This window comes from Triturus cristatus, chromosome 11, assembly GCF_964204655.1.
Source record: "Triturus cristatus chromosome 11, aTriCri1.1, whole genome shotgun sequence".
Taxonomy (NCBI): domain Eukaryota; kingdom Metazoa; phylum Chordata; class Amphibia; order Caudata; family Salamandridae; genus Triturus; species Triturus cristatus.
The window spans coordinates 75051061-75072596 of record NC_140594.1 but is presented as its reverse complement, the minus strand read 5'-3'; the positions used below and the strand labels follow the sequence as shown (position 1 = coordinate 75072596).

Genomic DNA, 21536 nt, shown 5'->3' with positions numbered 1-21536 from the left:
GCATCAGAGCCGACCGCCTGTATGTGGGATCGGTTCCCACACACATCTGAGGGCAATGTCTCTATATAACAAGACCGATGAGTGCTTTGAAGTGCGGCCTGCTTGAAAACAGGCGCCCAAATCCGAGTGGGTAGGCAGCCTTGACATGGTGCTGACAGTTGACATTAACCCTGTGATAGCGTCGCTGAGCTTGTTTGGGCGAGGGAGGTGCACCATCCTTTGAGGGGCCTCTCTGGTGGTCGTGTCTTTCTGGTCGCCCCTTTCCTAATAGAATCTAAATGTAAGGCCTCTTTGTGTTTGTCAGAGAGGGTCTGCACAAGCAAGGAAGGCCACACGGCAGGAAGCGCGTGCAGCTGCGACCCCACAGGCTTCACGGCTGCAATAATACCCCAGGGGCCGCACTAAACAACAGGTGCTCGCCTGCCCCCTTGTAGGTAAATACTCAGTGGTCACAGATCCCTCCCTTTAACCCCATTTTGCTTCCTCAGCCTATCTTACTCTTGACTCTGCTTGTCCACGCCACCGCAGCACGTGACCACCCAGCGTGCTCCCCCCCCCCACTTCTGCTCTCCCAGCTACAGAGCCCGCCAGTGCGCACTGTAGGGGCAAATAATGCGCTTCATGTCTTAAAATGGCATTATTACCACTCCCTTCTATTTCTTGCACTATTTTACTTAAGCTAAAAGAACATGTTCTACGCATTTTCTCTTCCTTGCTCCTTTTCCAGTGTCTTACCCTGCTCTCTAGCTTGCAATGCGTTTCCATTCAAACTTTATTGTTTTTGGTAATGGGTTTATTACGGTAAATTCTGCCTTTTCTTAATTTTCGACATTGTATTTATGTTCGATTTACAACCTTTCCTTGTATAAAAAGGTATAAATTGTACACCATATGGAAACCCATCAGTTGAGTTTTCAAATGCATGTCATTCTTCCAGTGTCCTACTCATTAGCACTAGGTACAACAATTCAGCTTTTCCTCTCCATGATTACAACGGTGTGCTAACTCCTCATATTCTACATCTCTGCAGGGCTCATTCGTGATAGTGTTGGTTGGATAGCTCAGTAGGCTAGCGCAATGGTTGTAGAGATTTATGTGTAACCTAAAGATCTCCAATTCCAGTTCTGCTGGATTCACTCAGCCCTTAATCCATTTGAGGCTCTGATTACGAGTGGTCCATTCTTTTCTGATCCCTGTACAAACTCCTGTTTGCTTTGGGGTCTTAATCGCAAGTTTTGTGGAAATTTCCATAACCCCCTCAATTTTGCAGGCATACATTTCAACAGGTAAAGCTTGCTGACATTTCTCGGGTGGTGGGGCGGGGGGAGTGCAATACCTGTGCATTCGGATTTCGGTGCTCAAAGCAACAAAATCCACCTGTTATCCCCAATTTTAAAGGGTAAAACGTGTAATAGGAGTTAATTTTCTCACATTTGGGAAATGCCAATCCCCGTTATATTGGATTTTTAAAGGTGCGATAATTATCATATCTTCCATAGATCAATCGTAATGAGGGCCTCAGCTCGTTAAAATTAGTACCATTAGTTTGGGTAATAATTAACACCTCTTATCAGTGCCTAGAGGCCATACAAAAGGTAGAATGTGCTACATGAATGTAGAAATTATTAATTGTGAGATTTTCCATTTGTTATATCGACTTTACATTTGCATGTTAATACCTTCTAACTGGTTGTCATTCTCCAACTATGGAACACACGATTCAAAAGAATCCACCAATCCAGTCCTTTGTAAATAAGTGGTGATGAAATCTTGACACAAACTCAAGTTGACATGTATTTAGGTTGACGAAACCTCACTTACTTCCACTTCTGCAATTTCCATGGCACTTAATCAAGTTCTTGCATGCTTCTCAAATAAATTGCATTTGAAATATTTTCCTTAAAATAACATTAACCAAGTTACAGATATTAATTGAGTTAAACGTTATAATTGCATTGTTATAACCTAATAGGTTTGTGACAGCCCCTCAGTGTGTCGCTGCACACATACTGATATGCAAATGTTTGTGCTTAAGGAATTTTGCGTCATCGTTTTTAGGTCTCATTGGATACAAGGCATGTGCTGTAGCTTGAGAACCTCTTGTAAAAAAACACCTCAAAAGGGGCTTAGAGCCCATTACTTACCTTTACTTATCATTGGTTAACTTCAACATCACTTTCATTTCCTTGCTTCTCATTGGTCAGTGCCTCCAGCTTCTCATTTTTGCCCTGTGCATGTCAGGTTATGTGAAACATGGACAAAATACAATTTCCCGTCTGCAGACATTGACCTTCCACTGGCCGCGTGCTTGCAGATGTACTTTTTTATTTTCTAGTGATGCACTCCTAGTGCACAGTTTTGCAGGCTTTCTCTTCCCTCCCACCACCTCCCTCCAGTTGCTTGCCCGTCCACTGACCTCTCCCTTGACCCTCATTACTGCTTGCCCCCATCATTGCATGCCTCTCGCCTTCCATCGTAGCTTTAACCATAGCCTGCCGTTCCCTCGTCCTTGCTTGCCCATCTCCTAGAACCCTCTGTTATTGCTTTCCCCTTCCCCATCCGCCACCCACCACCACAAAGCAAGCACTACAGCCACATCAGAGCGCTTTTATTTTCTTTACTTTCAGCATGGCTGAAAATAAAGAAAATAAAAGCACTATTACGTGCCCAATGCTTGGTGTGTCATAGTACTTGTTTTTCTTTACATTCAGCCATGTTGTATACCAGCCAGACCTTTGGGCGATGTTGCTAAAAAAGCATTGACAAGGCCAATAGATCTTGTATAGGTGAGACCTATTGGCTTTGCCAATGCTTGTTGTTATATATAATTTCCTGTACTGTAAGCAGTGCTTAAAGTTGAAGCAAAGAAGTGCATGTCCTCACTAAACCAGAGTAGCTTTTTGCAACAGGGAGATGGAGGTACTCTACTATTAGTAGTATTGTCTGCTGAGAAGTGCAGATAAGTACTCTGCCTTTCAAATCAAAGTAGTGCGGGTAGAGACCTACCCGTACAAAAGAATGACTGTAAGGACACTATTGTACTAGTTTAATTAAACCCGAATTAGCCTCTATCTCCTGGTGCATAAATGTGGTAAGTATGCTTCGTGCATAAAACCCCTTTAAAAGAAGGGTGCAGCATAAAAATTTGATTTGTTTTACCGAAAATAAAAGTTAAACCGAAAGTTCAGTTCTCTATCTGATGATCACTTGACTTCACATTTTGAGTGTTTGATTTACCACCTAAGTGGCAAAGGATAAATCCAAACGTGGGACCCGTGCTCACTGTGATCCAAAAACCAAGCTTCACCCAACTGAAAAGGCCTAACCAGTCAAGGGTTGCTTGTGTGTGTTCCAGTTCAGAGAGGAACTAGCTTGGCAGTTCAGGCTGAACTTTTCTACTGGGGCAGGACGAAGGCCGACTTGCAAGTGGTTGTGTCTAATCTTAGGAGGCATGGTGGGCAAAAAACGATGGCCTAGAATATTGCTACTCCGTGTGATTGTCAGTGGTTAGACTATTTACATGCTCCCCTCACCTTTTGTGTGTTTGACTTGACAGCTATTAAATAAATCCCAAGCTTCGGAATGTCATTTCTTAGCAACACCATCAGTGCAAAACCCTCCAGTGAGACTTGATCAACAATATGGAAGCATTCCAACTCCCCAATGAAATGCATTGTACAGTTATTTCTTTAAAATATAAGCAAACAACTTGCATTAAAAATGACAAGTTCTAAATTGGGAGGGTCTTTTCTCAAAAAGATGAACACTTGGGAAGTGTACCAGAGTAGATGAATGTGATGTGCGTTAATTACTGCTTACAGGAGAAAACCATTGGTGGCACTACGTTCTCAGTTCAAGCCACAAAACTATGAAATATCGTACCTGCAAAGATCAGTGACTGCAAATCACTTAGAGTGTAGAAGGGTGGTTAATACTAGGTTATACTACGTTATTTCCAATGTGATCCAACAAAGAATCCAGGTGTTCCCATTTTCCTTCTGCACGCAGATACCCTCCAGGACCCTCTAAGACCAAGGAAGAGCTTAATCAGAGGAATCCCTTTACAAACAACCTCTAATATAAAGGAGAACCACATCCCCATAGAAACTTACAACCCATGTAAACAAAAAGTCTTGCAGGCGACAGCATATACATGGTCTCAGGCCAGACCTAAAAAAGGGACTGACTGTATCAACACTACTGTCAGCCAAACGGAACAATCTAAGATGAAAAAACTCGCATAAGTTGCCCACACAATCACATTTCATCCTCTCTGATCTACTCTTTCAACGTCCCCAGAATACATCCTATCTCCATATACCCCCACAATACCTGCATGAAATTTAACCCAATTTATAGCTAGCGATTATTATCTCTTATCTTTCCATTTGAATGCTGCTGCCTAGCACTACATCCTCTGCCTGCCTCAGTACCTCTGAGTGTACCCTACTCTATCACAAGCCTGTCACTGTGCTCTCTACTGTACTTCATTAAACTAAACATACCCCCTCATTACACATCATGAACTCTCCTTCTGAACAACTGCTAAAGCACAGCGGGGGGAAGCAGTACGGGGCTGGATATATATGAACACAAGAGTGCACATGTGAGACCTACTTGTTTGAAGCTACCATTGTGCGCAGCACGGTAATTACGCGCAGGTAGCCTGGTACAGAAAGGTCTCTGCAGAGACTGGTACGGACCTGTGGTAGGTCTTATTATATTAGTGGGTATTCATAGATAGGTTAGTAGGGTTTACTGGAAAATCTGTAGTGCTTTCACTGTATTATACATATAGGCAAAATCTGCACTCAACTGCCCTCAACTTAGGCCTACACAGTCCATCAAGGTGTGTAATTAGGGTACAACATGTACGCAGAGTTTGTTTTTTCAGTTATCAGTGCACTCAATCAACATCTTATGGGACTTCAAGAATTTTCCTATTTCTCTGGCTCAGCTCATAATCAGATTCCTAGCCTTTGTCCTCTCAGCAGAGGGAAGAAAGACTTCCCCACACAAAAGGTTGGTGGCTGGCTACCCGACCCACAAGGCCGGTAGGAACCGCGCCCTCGTCCACACAGAGGCTGAGTAGCTTGCGCGGCTCTGCCGCTGGGATGGTGTTGGCACAGTTGAAAGCCCCTTACATGGTCACGAAAAGAGCAAAAGGAAGAGTGGGGACGTGGGGCAGCCTAGATGCCCATGGACATGGCATTAGCCTGCGAGTCCTTAAAGCGCTCCAGTGCCTCGTCTGCCTCGTCTCCGAAGAGCAGGGTGTGATCAAAGGCATCTGAGGGCCACCGTCGATGAAACCTCCCTGCCCAGCGGCTCGGTCATGTCTAAGCCAGAGCAGATAGTGAACTTCGCTGCCTCTCTACTGTCTAACTGCTTGGGAGAGATTGGCCCAGGCCTCCTCCAGGACTTGTGGCAGCACTTGAACAACCGTTTCCTACAGCGTGTGGGAGTAGAGGCGAAAATAAACATGGTGTTCACTGACCGCAATATAAGGGTGGCAGCATAAAAAAAGTATTTCCCAAGCTGTCCTGCCTCTTGGTTTTCCTGCCCTGAGGAGCAGCAGGAACGCGCCATGGGAAGTGGAGGCTTAGACCACCAAGCTCTCCAGGGTAGGCTGTTCGGTGAGGAAATTTGGGTCTCCTGGAGCAGGGCGATGGTGGCAGGGAATCTTCCTATTCAAAGGAGCCCATGTGCTGGGTTTGGACGAGGTCTTCAGAAGGACGTCGGTGAGGGCTTCGTCAAACAGGAGTAGGGTTTCAGAGGAGGAGACACCCGCTTGTAGCACCTCTGTCAAGATATCACCAAATGTAGCCAACACGTGTTTCGTCTTGGGAAAATTCACCCACTGACTTCCTCAGGGCTACAACAAAAGTATGCAATACTCAAAAGATGTCCAGCCAAAAGGTTAAGCATTACTATAAGTTATAACCCTAAAGTTATGTGATATAAATACATAGATAAATACTAACCAAAAGCCAATAGATACAAAGAAAGTCACCCAGTGACAGATCTCACACCTATAACTTATAAAATAATACAGAAGGAAGTGAAAAAGAAGGTGCTTAAAGATCAACACACCCAAAAAGTGGTCACAGAGATAAAGCTGTATTATCCATATAAGTATCACAGTGTATGGTCCACCTAAAGAGTTCTCAAAATTAATAGGTGGCTCATCCCAAAAAGGCAAGTAGCAATTATAATTTTTTTCTTTTCAACAGAACAACCCAAACAAATAATATCCACTCACCCAAAACTATATTTTTGACGGCAGTTTCACCACAAACCAGGTAAGAGCTGTATGTGGTCCCATATAATATGGGTCTATAGAGAAAAGGAAGAAGAAAAGGGAGACAACGGTGGTATTGAATATGGTCAAACAATATCAGACCACATTTCATGTATATATTTGCCCTAATATAAAGGACACCCCTAGAAAGACAATGGGGACACGTTATCCGCCACTTCATTTTAAATATCTCTAAATCAATACTAAACCTATAAGGCTAAATTTAATAATTAATAGTCTAGTCATCAATTGATTTTGACTAGATACTTTCAGAGAAAATCATTCCATGTGCAAAAGGCAAATGTCTGGTAGTTGTAGTATGTGTAGATTTGCTAAGAAAGGAGTGAGGGAATTTGAATATAATGGCTCACGTAAATTTCAAATTCATGAACACATGGACTGCCTGACCAAATATGTAGTCTATGTGATTCAGTGCAAGTGCATGAAGATCTATGTGGGTAGTACAATCCGTCCATTAAAGGAACGAATGGCGGAACACTTCTGTGCATTGAAGAACCTAGATGAGAGATACCCAATAGGGAGCCATGCTAATAAATGTCCTAATCAGAGAATATCATTAGGATTTCAATTCCATCGCCTAGAAACTGTTCATAACAACCCAAGGGGTGGAGACAGAGAACTCAAATTAAGAAAGTGTGAAGCAAGATGGATTTTAAAACTTCGAGGAGTCGAATGTGGAATCAATATAGATCATGAGCTTCACTATTTCTTATAAATGTGAACAATTATTAATGTTAATTATACTGTATGCTTTTGTAAGATCTTCTCATTGCATATATGTTGGGACTGTTCCTGTGAAATTGTACTGCTCTCTCTGTCAGGCCTGTATCTCTTTCTCCCAGATATGTTTTTCTATTACTATATATACTGGATATTGAAAGACTGATATTGAAATAGTATGCATCTTACATGTCCCTATATGGATCTACCTAGAAATGCACAAATTGATTTGCATGATAGCCATTTTATTTGTTAATACTCCTTAACAATTTATATGAATTATAGGCAATCACTCATATAGAACGTTGTACTCTGTCTAGTAGTAATTGTTGGAATTCGCGTACAGTGCATCACGCAGTACATGTACTGGGCACTAAGTGAATAGAATGTAAGATTCCTAGTGGTATGTATATATAACCTCCGTGTACTAACAGTAATATTGATGTGCTTTCACTCTTTCACACGTACGGGTATTTCTAATATTCACCAAACTACCCTCCTTTCATTTGTATTCTTCTCTCTGCTATTTGCTCTCTTCTAGCCCCACCCCTTCTCTTTTAATTATACAATATATAAGTTGTTTGGCATTACTTGTCACATATATTTACGATCAAATGTGTGTAAACAACAAAAAAAGAAGGTTGAGTGGCTGGCCTTTAACTCTTGGTATGGTTGATTTAGCCCTTTTAATATTGGGCCTTACTATATGATGCAATATCTTGAAATCTGCACCAGAAATGTTCTAGTGTCCTCTTTTTGATCATGTATTCAAGATTGAAACTTTATTGTTCTCCATATGAGGGACAAGTAGTTAATTAAGGCATCAAAACCCCTAGTAGGACTAAGGTATATCTGAGAAAATGTTACTAACTTTCAATTAGCTGTTTTTATGAGAATAACTTATTATGAACTTGTTGGAAATACTCCACTCCCACACCGGAAAGGGTGGTGGTAACGGGGTCTCTCCAGACACACACAGTGGTAGCTTGGCTCGAGTGGTCAGGAATCAGGCACCGTGCTAAGCATACGTCATACCCATACAATAGCCATGCGTGCATCCGTTCCAAAAACGACTCTACACCGTAAAAATTATGAAAATATCTTTCTTTATCTTGTTTTTCTCTTAGTTGCTGATTAAATAAATAATAACACAATCACAATATACAAGGCTTTTTAAATAGTGCAGGTCAAATAAATACTGGCTGAATGATTCAATAAATAGGGTTGATCATAAATAATTAAGGCATAAATATAAGTGCAATACATACAGGCAATTAAATATTCTGAGGCAATAAATACTGCAAACCAATAAATATTGTGCGACAATAAATACTGTGGAACAATAAATACAGTGAAGCAATAAATAAGTTAAATACAATAAATACAGTGCTCTCAATAAATAATTAAAAGCTGACAGTGACACTTATAGAATCAGATCACATTTGAGATTACTATGGGCTGATTTGGCCCAGGCACGGCTTGTGGTTAGGTGGATGGCTTGAGGGTGTCTACTCCCTGGCTTGGACAAGGCTGAGGCCTAAACTGAGGTAGATCAAGGGGGGTACTAGAGACCTGGCTCTCTCACTCTACACAACCCCTCTGAATTAGTCTCAGCTCACCCCTGGCACAATCAAGCTGGTTCCAGCACCTCTCTAACCCCTAGAGTAGTCTCTTAGGATTCCACAGGGCCTTAGGCGCCCTCTATTCCACTTACTGCCCTTTTTCTGAAGCTCCGACGCCGCCGGAGTCGTGTCGACGCCGTGAGGCGGTTCCGGTTCGATGTCGGCGGCCTCGGCACAATGTCAGTTCTTGACGACGCCGGTAGGCGGTTCCGGATCGATGTCGGCGGCCTCGGCTCGATCTCGACCTCCGATTCGATGACGTCGGGCAGTCTTGGCTCGATGTCGACTTCGGGCGGCTCCGGTCCGATGGCGACCTCAGGTTCGATGACGTCGGCCGGCCTTGGCTCGATGTCGACTTCCGGCGGCTCCGGAGTGCGATCCCCACTCCCGACCTCCGGTGCTCCTCTCCTCAGGTTTCCGGCGACTCCGGAGTGCGACCTCCACTCCCGACCTCCGGCACGATTCTCCACAGGTTCCGGCGACTCCGGAGTGCGACCTCCACTCCCGACCTCCGGCACGCTTCACCTCGGTCTCCGGCGACTCCGGAGGGTGGACTTCACTCCCCCGTCGACGCCGCTCACTCGACCTCGGGTGACTTCCTCCTCGACCTCTGGTACTCTCTACGACCTCCGTCGGCGCCCTCTCTCGACCTCTGGTGGCTCCGGGTACGACGTCTGCTTTTCCAGTCAGCGCCGCTTCTCCACCTCGGGCTCCAGGTCTCCAGGCTACTCGACGTCGGACTCCAGGAAAACCAATAATCAGGTCAGGACTTTGCTGTTCTTTGCTTCTAAGGCCTGTTCCTGCTGTCCAGGTCCTTAAGATGGTTTTTCTTGCTTCTTCCCACACAGGGCTCCAGGCTGGGCTCAGTCAGTAGGGACTAGTATCAAGGGTGGGTTTATGGACCCCACTCCAGGCACAAGTTTCCACCCCTGCTGCCTCACTCCTTCCTCCTTCAGGTTTCTGCTGCTCACTCTTCACCAGTCAGGTGCCAACTGCCAGCTCCAACTGCCAACTCTCTGTCTTAGCTTCCCAACATTCTAAACCGCCTCCAACTGTCACAGGGTTCTGGAATGTTCTGGAAGGTGCTAGTAGGTTCCAGTGGGTGCTGGTGATGTCACAGGTGGCCACCATTTTGTGCTCCAGGCCCTCAGACAGAAGTTCCAGGGGTAGATAAAATGGCTCCCTGAATCTGCAGCAACACTAAAAAGTCTGGTGGTTCCCAAAAAGGAAAAATTCTAACAGGGTTTGAGGCAAAAGTGGGACAAAATAAATAATGATGAGGAGGGACCACCCAAAGGGGTGACAGGTCTAACAGAACTCGTCTATCGTTATATAAGATTATGAAATCAAGCGATGTGATCGTTTTTCTTGATACTGACACCAATCCAAAATGGTGTCAGTTTATCAACCTTTTGGAATTAATGGCTTATCTCCGCGCGACGGAATCTGTATACAATGTCTTCGTCATTCTCACACGTCGCAACAGTGACATATTATGTTAGTCCCCGTAATGATAATGTTTATGTTGGAATACGACTAACTTCAATGCCGATTTTCTAAAATACTCATTCCTGTGCGACGGTATTTGTATATAATTTTCTTGTCACTATTATACGTCGCAACAGTGACATATTATCCGAGTTCCCGCAATGATACTGTTTATGTTGGAATTCGGCTTACCTAACTTTAATGCCGATATCCCAAAATACTAAAATTCTATTTACGAATACCGCTCAAAGATGGCGGATACTCTACACATAAACTGAACTGTTAGTCCTTTTTCGGTCCAGGGAAGACATGGCTTGGCAGTTCGGGCTGGACTGTTCCCATGAGGCACAGGGTCAAGACTGATTTGCATATGGCCATGTCTAAACTGGGGTGGTGTAGTGGGCAAAAAAAACGATGGATTTAACCCAGATTTCTTGACTGGGGGAGAATGTCTGCATTGTCAGCATTCCGTCCATCATTTGTTTGTTGTAACGCTTTTCGCCCTAAGTGGGATGGGTATTCCCAGACGTGGGACCCGTGCTCACTACGCCACTGGAGTCAAGCTATCCTGGCTGATGACGGCTGATAGCCAGAAACCGGTCCTAGGATGCTTGATTCCGGTCCAGGGAAGACATGGCTTGGCAGTTCGGGCTGGACTGTTCCCATGAGGCACAGGGTCAAGACTGATTTGCATATGGCCATGTCTAAACTGGGGTGGTGTAGTGGGCAAAAAAACGATGGATTTAACCCAGATCTCTTGACTGGGGGAGAATGTCTGCATTGTCAGCATTCCGTCCATCATTTGTTTGTTGTAACGATTTTCTAAAATACTCATTCCTGTGCGACGGTATTTGTATATAATTTTCTTGTCACTATTATACGTCGCAACAGTGACATATTATCCGAGTTCCCGCAATGATACTGTTTATGTTGGAATTCGGCTTACCTAACTTTAATGCCGATATTCCAAAATACTAAAATTCTATTTATGAATACAGCTCAAAGATGGCGGATACTCTACACATAAACTGAACTGTTAGTCCTTTTTCGGTTACAATAGACTCAATGAGTGTTGTCCCCTGACTTCCGGTATATATACGGGGAAATATCGCGTGCTTGGCTTCTACGAACCCTGAAACCCAAGACGATGCCGGGAGCACTCTCCTTTCCGGGTAAGATCCAATGCTCCCGTTGCCCTCGGCGAGACGTGCTGTAATCTTCCTTAAATCCCTTACTTGACTTTATCCGCCCTTTAACTTACGGGCGGATAATTATGTATCGTAGGTACATGGTTCTTTTAAGGATATTATTGCCACATGGGCAGATGGATTCACCCTTATGGTGATATATTGTGATTTCTTTTGTTCTATTGATACTCGTGATTATATACTAGACTTCTCTAAATATATTGGGAATCTAAACGCTTTAGTTTGAATATACAAGGACTGACTAGATAGGAATAGGAATAATATGTGTTATATTTGTTTTTGCCTTTTAGACTTGCTTTTATCTATTGTCCTCTGAAATTGCACTATGTACCTGATTGAGGTAAAAATCGTGGTTATTTCTATATATACTTTTTTAACTATGCTCTTGACTATTTATAAATTAGGCATTTGGGAGTTTTATACACCTTGTCTTATCATTTGGGAGTATTTATCTACATACTCATGAATAACACTCTCCGAACTGCAGTCTGCGGGTTGGTAGGCTGTGTTTCTCTTCCTTATGCTGAGGAAATATAATATTACTTTGATTTCTGAATTGACAAACAGATATATATATATATTTTGTATTGTCCTCATCCAGATATACTTTATGACAATGGCCAGAATACTGGAGGATACGTATGATTCATATGCTCTTTAGGTAAGACAATTGCCTTTTGCACATGGAATGATTTTCTCTGAAAGTATCTAGTAAAAATCAATTGATGACTAGACTATTACATTTAGGCTTATAGGTTTAGTATTGATTTAGAGATATTTAAAATGAAGTGGCGGATAACGTGTCCCCATTGTCTTTCTAGGGATGTCCTTTATATTAGGGCAAATATATACATGAAATGTGGTCTGATATTGTTTGACCATATAAAATACCACCGTGGTCTCCCTTTTCTTCTTCCTTTCCTCTATAGACCCATATTATATGGGACCACATACAGCTCTTACCTGGTTTGTGGTGAAACTGCCGTCAAAGATATAGTTTTGGGTGAGTGGATATTATTTGTTTGGGTTTTTCTGTTGAAAAGAAAAAATATATAATTGCTACTTGCCCTTTTGGGATGAGCCACCTATTAATTTTGAGAACTCTTCAGGTGGACCATACACTGTGATACTTATATGGATAATACAGCTTTATCTCTGTGACCACTTTTTGGGTGTGTTGATCTTTAAGCACCTTCTTTTTCACTTCCTTCTGTATTATTTTATAAGTTATAGGTGTGAGATCTGTCACTGGGTGACTTTCTTTGTGTCTATTGGCTTTTGGTTAGTATTTATCTATTCATTTAGATCACATAACTTTGGGGTTATAACTTATAGTAATGCTTAACCTTTTGACTGGACATCTTTTGAGTATTGCATACTTTTGTTGTAGCCCTGAGGAAGTCAGTGGGTGAATTTTCCCAAGACGAAACACGTGTTTGCTACATTTGGTGATGTCATTTATACCAACCGAATTGCTGTGAAATCAACTGTATATCTCTGATAAAGATAAAAAAGAAGACAAGAAAATAAAAAGAGGAAAATGTTCACTTGAGAACACCTTGGATATGGACATTTTATTGTATTGATTTGATATGGCTTACCTATGAATTTATATTGGTGTTTTGCTCGGGAACGTTATTTTGTTTATTGCTTACCCTCTGTGTCCTTTGGCTACAGAGGTTCTTTTGGGACGTGGGTGGCCGTTCCATTTTGTTCCCTAGAGCTTGTTTTGATAGAATTTGTTCCTTATTAAGAAATATTGGTTCTGCGCAAGGGGTAACCTAGCCACGCTTCTGAGTCTATCAACCTCTATCAAGATGTTGGGCAACTGAAGATCAAGGACTTCCGCCGCAATCCGCACAATCATTGCATATGTAGCTCTCTCCTCCCGTAGCCACGGTAGGGGGCGAAACCATGCAGGTATCTGGAGACGTATCCAGACCACTGGCATCACCCAGTTCCTAGCACCAGTCCATTTCCTGATCATAAGGCTGGTATTCCAAAGAGTCCAGCGACCGAGACCCAGCACTTTGGTATAGGGATCAGGCTCCGATCTAGTACACAGGGTTCCTGTCAGTGTCTGTCGACACAACTCTGTATCAGATTCGGGGATCACAATGGGGCGGTCACTGGTGGTGGGCGGCGGGAACATCTGCGTCCGAGCTGGGGAAAGTCAGAGTGGTATGACCAGCGCCGGTCTGGATCCATGGTGGCCTGATCGGAGTGGGAGCTGTCAGCGTGGAATTAGATGGGGCTCCTTCTGACCCCATGAGGGCCCAATGGTACGCCCAAGGGGTCAGGCCCCTCAAAAACTCTTAAATGTGAGTGGGGGGGGGGTAATCCGTCTCCTGGAAACTAGGGCGGCATGACATCGGCCCAGTGCAGGTTCCAAGGGACCAGGCCTTGAACGCTGATGTTCCTTCGTCACTTCTGTAGACAGACAAGGAGGAGTTGATTTTAGTGTTTTTTGTGCCTCTTACCTCAGTGCCCGATGATTACGAGTTGGACGGAAAGGACTTCAGACTCCTGGAAAGATCCCAGACCTTTCTCTCGAGTGGGACTGCGACTTCCGGAGTCGCATGCCAGGCCGCTAGCAGCCTCATGGACTGCTCCCTCAAAGCCTTCAGCGCCATGGCCTGGCAGTCAGAGCACAAATCGGAGTCGTGGTTGTACTCCAGACACCACAAACACACGAGGTGTGGGTCTGTCACCGACATGGCACGGTGACAGGCACCACAAGGTTTAGAACCTGTCTTCCTAGATGACATCCTCGACACATCAGGAGGACAAAACCTCCCAAAATGTCGACAAAATGTTGCAAATATTTTGTCAAAACTGGCTCTTCTCTCGGATCAGCACCGGCTGGCGCGGAAAGAAAAGAGCTGACATCAGCACGCCAAGGTGGCACCCATATAAGTGACGTGGACTTCACTTCCAGCACAGACGACGACGGGCTTTGACGCCACCTACAGGCAAATTCAAAGGTACGGAGGGGTAGCTCTTCTCTCCGATCACCGCCGGCTGGCACGGAAAGAACCGGCATCAGCATACCGAGGGGGCGCCTATATATGTGACACGGACATCACTGCTGGCATGGATGACGATGACGCAGTGAGTCGATCAATGCCACCTACTGGCACGCAGGGGTACTGCTCACAAAAAATCTTCTGGATCCAGTCTGACACCTGGGGAAGTTCAAAGGTAAGGAATCTGTGGCTAGAAGTCTCTATCAGATAATATATTTTAGCCATCCCTTAGATAGGCCCTAAAGGCCCACAGAGCAAGGTGGATTGTATTTAAAAAGCAGGACATGTGGGTTTGAGTTTTACATATCCTGGCAGTGAAAAAACTTGTTTTTCATTACTATAAGGCATATCTCTCCCATTGGAAAACACTGGGTTACCTTATTACATTTATTAAGTGCTAACATTTTAAGGAGCAGGTAGAAATGTCATGTTTAGATGCAAATGAATTGTAATGTAAAACCCTCTTTAGTATAAAGACGGATTTTAAGTCAATTCTGAAAATGTAACTTTTAGAAAGTTGGCATTTTTTTGTCCTAACAATTTGTGCCTTCTGCCACTGTCCTGGGTCACATGACTGTAAATGGCTCTGCTATAGGGCTTCATGTATTCCTCCCAGACAGAGAAACAAAAAGGTTTAAGTGCGAAGAGGATGGGCCATCTTGCCAGGATGGCTGGGGGAGGTGCTGTTCCCTGCCCCACCTGCACTTCAATGGGACTTGCATCCTTCACACACCAAAGAGCACTAGTCTTTTGTTACCTTACCCTTCTTGGAGCATTGACTGGGGAAGCGAAGCCTGTTCCACAACCAGATATGGGGGTAGTATAGGGAATCCCCTTCCCATTTAAAAAGCTGGCACCAGGTATGAATACTGGACCTCAGAACACCTCTTCAGTACACTCCTGACCTGTGGAAAACTTCAAAAGGACTGCCTAGAACCTCAGAGGAATTCCCTGCAGCTACTAGACGACTGCCCTGCTGTTTGAAGGCCTGCCTTGCTGCTTGAAGGAGAACTGGATCATCTCCTGGAACCTATGACCACCATAAGTGGCTAGTTGGCTGGCCTCCTGTTGGAGCTACAGGGATATAATCAGCTCATGAGGCCTTTAACCCTGCACCTGGCCTCTGCTGAAGTGAGTCGTAACACCTCACACGTAGTGTCGCCCAGGTCCGGGACAATTGGATGTGGTGTTAGAGGTGCGGCTTCTGCCTAACCTGAAAATTTGGGACTTAATAAATATGTTCACCAAAAAGCACTCTTAAAGCCGACAGAGAACCGGGACCTACCCTTCAGTCGCTCCACTCAAGATGCATCGCCGGTCAGCCTAACTTTGTAGTAGCTCCCACTGTGTTCTTCACAGAAGCAAATCCTTTTCAGCTGGACCTCTCGCCAAAGGTATCCGTGGAGCCCTCTGGAGATTTTCATCTTCCAAAAAAGTGACTAAGTCCAAAAGGCAAAATTTCCACTTCAAAATCGTCCATCGAGTCACCGGCGACGCCTCCTCCTCCTCAGACACCGCCTGCTGCACTACCTAGCTGAACTCTACTTTCTCAGGAACATTTCTTCAGTAGTTTTTTCTAAGTCTTAAGGTAAGCGAGACTGGGCCTAATCCTCCCCTTGTATCTGACCCGCGATTCATTGCGTACGGTCTTAACTTTTTACTTTGATCTGGTCTCGCACGACCAGCAGATACCCACAGTTGGCACTTTGATCTTTTAGGTACTATTTTGCACTAAAGCATTACAAATTCACAACTCAGATTCTACTGACTGGAATTAATTTATTTTTGTCTCATTTTATTCATTACATTTTATTCTATTTTTCTAAATTGTTTTGGGATTTTTCTTACGTTGTATTTTCACTTTGTTAATATTGATAAATATGATGCCAAAATACACCATGATATATGTAAGTATAAGAACGAACTTCCATCTCCGTTGTTTAAGTCACCCGATATGACCTCCACCTCAACCCAGAGTCAGAAATACATGGTCAGGCAGGCCTAGCGACCTAGGCCTGAAGCAGCAGTTTGACAAATCACAGGTGGGTAACACGTAACCCTTAGACAAACACGCGCGAACAGGAAAACCCAGATCGAGCCCCCAGATAGACCACAACACCACAATGGTCTCAGGAGATTGGCCCCAGAACTCATGTCGGACATCTGGACACATCCACCCAGGATCCTGTTCTAAAAAGAATGTACAAATTGTTTGAATAAACTATGTGAAATGTTTAAAATGACGGCCAAAACCAATGTACTTTGAGACTATCTTCAACCCCGACTTTGTTGACTGCTCTCCCAGCCACTGCGTTTAATTAAACCAACTGTTCCTGTTGTGCCACACGCTTCTTGTCTTTCATTTTTTCAAGGCAAATTCATATTCAAGCAACATTTTGGCAAGCCCGATAGGAGAGATTAGTTCTCTGAGTTCGAAGGCAGCCGAAGGAACTGGACCCCACCAGTACAGATTCACATCTGCGCAGAATGGTGAGCAGACACTGCAATTAATTGGAAGTTCAGCTGAATATGCAGGGCGAGGTCCGTCCTGAAGCACGGTCAGTGGGTAAGAGACTATATCTGAACCTTAGTCCCAGCATTTGGTGTATGGAAAACTAGGACGGAATCACCTTTTTTAGATAGTCAGCACGCTAGGAAAGGTGAGAGTTGTATTAGTCGCTTGGACCGCTGGGCGTGACTTAGAGGATGCGCTTGTCTCTGGGTATGATACAGAGCCACTTGGACCACAGGACAAAAAGAAACACGTACGGCTGCCTGGGATCTAGGAAAAGAACAAATTATCCTAGGGTCACATACGGAGATGTCAGCCGACCTCTCACTCAATCGGATCAATATGTTCTTGAGATATGTTAATTCCCGGAAGTTAAAGCAGTGCCATCGTAACGATCACCCAGATTTGGAGCACAATCAATGAACGTCCGATGTCTTCAAAGGCTAGGCAAACAATGGCCCAAGGATAATTCGTTCTTTTCCTAGATCCCAGGCAGCCGTACGTGTTTCTTTTTGTCCTGATGAAGACCCGCTTTAGATGCGTATAAAGCTGCACTTCTTCTTAGGGTCGAAACGTCGACGTTACCTGTCTAATTGGTTCATGCAATTCCACCATTTGAATACTGAATGATATATGCTGTGTTGTTATATGCAATTGATTTTGGACCACCTATGTTTAAGGAACCTTTTTTGTCATTGTATATATATGTTCTTCATGTCAATTTATGTTTAAATGTTATGTCACCTAGCACGATCAGTCACTAAGTGTCTTATGTTATATTTGAGTTACTGTTGGGCAGTCCTGTACAGTAGCAATATTTGTTTGGATTTAAATACAGCAAAAAGAAAATTATCTTGTGTCTCTTAAATTGGTATATATGTGTGTGTCCATATAACTGTACTTAAGGAATATTGGAACAGTTATCATATGCATGTAGTGCTGTTTAAACTAAGCATATTCCCAACAGAACCACTGTTTCTGCTTGATGAATTATTGCAAGTGTGTTTTATGTTGAATGTTATGTCCAGCTAACTATTCTATGTGCGTATGAAAGGGTGTCATTTGTTTACATTTAGCTATTCTGCTGCTAATAGTACAGTTCATAAAGTTTTTGAATTAACAAAAGCAGTTTCTTACAGGTTTTTTTCCATAGGAGTCGTCTTATGTATTGTGAAAGTTTGTTTCATCCATCCTTGTCCTAAGCTGAGCTCATAAAAGTAATTATTGCCAGTATAATCCCATGTACGTATTTTCCTCACGATCAGAGTAGTATTTAAGTTTGTTTTAAAGACTTATTAGGTAACAAGTGCGCCTGACCTTAAAACGGCCCAACCCATCATGGAGTCGCCTTTAAACCATATGTAAACTAGTTCCCCCCGCAGGCTAAAAAGCTAGATAAAATCTGCCATGAATGGCACAAAGACACTAAGACGCATGCGTTCCCCTGTCCAGATGGGGGAACCTTCAACATCAACATAATAGAACACACATTTGGACCAAGTATGTAGGGCAGAAGAAGGATAGAAGAGAAGCATTGTTAGAACTGTGGGTCATCTTCGAGGTGGCCCAACCTACAGATCTGGCCCAGAATACACAAGCAAGGCATCCGCACCCCACACACCATATATAGGCACAGATGTGTCTCTCCAATGCCTGCCATCCCTGCACTGGGTTACACCAATTCGCCAGTCGAGGGGACCGAAGGACCCCACTGGGCAGCAAGCCACTAGATCTGGGGCAGGGAGGTTACCAGATCGGCGAACCCAGACAATTCCAGCCTCATCACAGTTTGGTGCTAGAATTCCCCATAATTCGACCCCCGTTTGCAGCATTTAGCCCACAAAACATACACTTTATGAGACACGACTAGCGATAGCCCCAGGATCCGACAGCGAGAGTGGGGATGTAAGAATAGTCTCACCTCAAACGGAGAGGACACCCAATGACACCCACCCACTACTGCCCGCCACAGCCGCCCTGAGGAGGACCCTGTGGTCAGAATGCTGATAAACGGGACACCTCACCACTTTCTACTAGGCACGGGGGCAATGAGTTTGTGCCTACAGGAGGGGACAGTCCCTTTATCAAAGAGTACTGCAACCATGAAAGTGGTCTCGTGAACGGTGGCAGGGATACCCTTCACAGAATCCCTAGAACTAATATCTTGAGTTGGGACCGAACGACTAAACTAAAAAGTCAATCCAGTTTACTGAGAATGGGGCTATAGCCTACCTCTCAAGGCACCAACCAGCGATCCACTCCCACCCCACATGGATGCCAGCCCCGGCCAGGCAGACCCCTTTCACGGGGCGGTCCTGGAGTTTTCCGGGAACCTCCTCAAGCTATGTGAAATAGTCTGGGTGTGGGCACAACGCACACACCACCTCTAAGTGAAAACCGCAAATAGGACAAAAACGTTGTTAGGCAGCAAGTTACACAAGGAGCAGGAGATCCGGGGCCTCAACTTGTGCATACCTGCTCTGTCCCCCAAGGCTAGATGGGGAGCTGGCCCAAGGCATGTAAGGGCAATGTTGGTGACAAATAAACAGCGAGAAACCCCGGGATTACTGAGCTCAGCCTCTGTCACCACTCTGGCCCCTGCCGAGTACGGAAGTGGTATAGACAAGAATGCTCGGCACAATGCAGTGCATCCCCCTTGCCCGAAGCCCCCTACCTGTTGCCAAATGTGCTGCCCAAGCGAGTGACCATTGGAGGGAACTCGGCACACCCAGCAGATGATACGCCTTTCCCAATGAAGTGCCCCTGTGTCATGGACCTTCATAGTGTTGGGTAAAGCTTCAGCAGACTCATGTTTTATGTACCTTTTATTCTGTGTGGACATTTGTTTCTCTTACACTCAAATCATCCAGACATTATGGTTTGGGAAATTTACTTAGGATACTGGAGTATACACGAGTTTTTATACGGCCATCTTGAACTAACATTGTTGTGTTGTTATGTATTCTTGCTATGCCTTTTCTTTTATTTCTATGTTAAGGGATTATCTGCGCTTATTATGACAAGTCAGGTTAGACGCTCCATGGAACATCAAAGAACACAAAGGAATCGAGGCAGCCATCTTAGGCGTGGCTGACACTATAAAAAGCTGTTACGTCTCCGAGCCGGTGCTCGTTATTGAAGATCTTCATTCTGTGACGGTGCAGTTCCGATTTCCTCCCACCTACTCTTGCTGTGGGTGCGGTCCTTTGCAGCAGCTCGGGGGCTCTCTTCCCTAAGTCTATCTCAGAGTTCCTAGTATCAGAGAGACAGGGAGGAGACGTCTAGAATACATTTTGGATTATTGGAAATGCCAGCTCCAAGTTTCAAGCACAGAGCGGCATTCTGCGAAGTATAATTAGAGGTCTGAGTCTAGTGCGGACATAGTTGAAAGACGAAGCAAGAACACTTGGGTGCGTTTCCCTGAATCGGACACGTGAGGGTATGATTGATAGTGTTAAGTTATTTCTTTTTATTCAAAATGTAACAGCGCATAGTTAACTATTATTTATATACACATATTGACACTAATTCTGGAACATTCTTGTTTGGGATATTTTAGATGATTGCAAAACAAGAACTCATGAAAGGTGAATAATAACCTGCGATTGTCGAGTCTTTAGTCTTTCATTGGATTATAATCATATCACTAGATGAAAGAATGGTAATTTCATCAGTATCTACAATAATAGAAGATCCTACAATGTTACTAAAAGTTAAAGTTTAACGTTTTCTCTACAGGTAAGACCAGGTTTTTGTTAAAGGATACTTACCTTATGGAACAGTGACTTTTGGCATCAACCATTTAATTGCATGCTGTCTTGCTTCAGGTCTCCCTCCCCGCAGTATCCTCCGTAAAACCTTCCCCTCCATGCCCCACCTGGTCACTCCGAACTTCTGTTAAAAAGTGAAGAAGGATGAGTTACTTACTTTCAATCCTAGTTCTCTTCCAGGGGTATACTCATCAAAGTCATAAGCACTGAATAGTCCCACCCACATGCAGGGACCCTGGAGCATTAACAAAATATATGCATATACACCTATATGCCTGCATGTTCATACAGTGATGGGAGGTGGAGCATATTTGGAATGATGCGAATGAAGACTCTGCCAATCACCAGATCCTGTGGATACGTTACATTGATGATATTTTTCTGATATGGGACGGTCCACAGGATCATCTGGAATCATTTATTGCAAGCCTAGATGATAACCTCAACCTGAAGTTCACGAGCAAGATAGACTAGACCAATATTGAGTTCCTTGATGTACTGCTAGAGGTGAGGGAGGACACCATTCATACCAGGCTCTTCAGAAAGCCGACAGCAGGCAACAGTATCCTGCATGCCCAGAGCCATCACCCAGAGAACCTCAAGAGAAGCATCCCATATGGAGAACTTCTGAGGGCTAAGAGGAACTGCAGTATGGCAGTGGCGTACAGTGAGGAGGAGGCAAGGATGGTTGGCAGATTTAAAAGCAGAGGATACACAGGAAGAACCATCAAGGTAGCTGTGGATAAGGTAGCAAACTGAGACAGGAGTAGCTTACTAACTCCCAGAATCAGAGAGGAGAACAAGCATGAAGTAAGGCTGATCACCACATATAATCATGAGTCAAAGACTATTCACCAGACTATACAGAGAC

General features: G+C 44.1%; 1 long non-coding RNA gene across 1 annotated transcript in view; it reads right to left on the bottom strand.

The window, feature by feature from the left end:
* LOC146783258 (uncharacterized) overlaps nucleotides 1–21536 on the bottom strand; it is a 197037-nt gene that overhangs the window by 115614 nt on the left and 59887 nt on the right. The gene's annotated exons all lie outside the window — the stretch shown is intronic.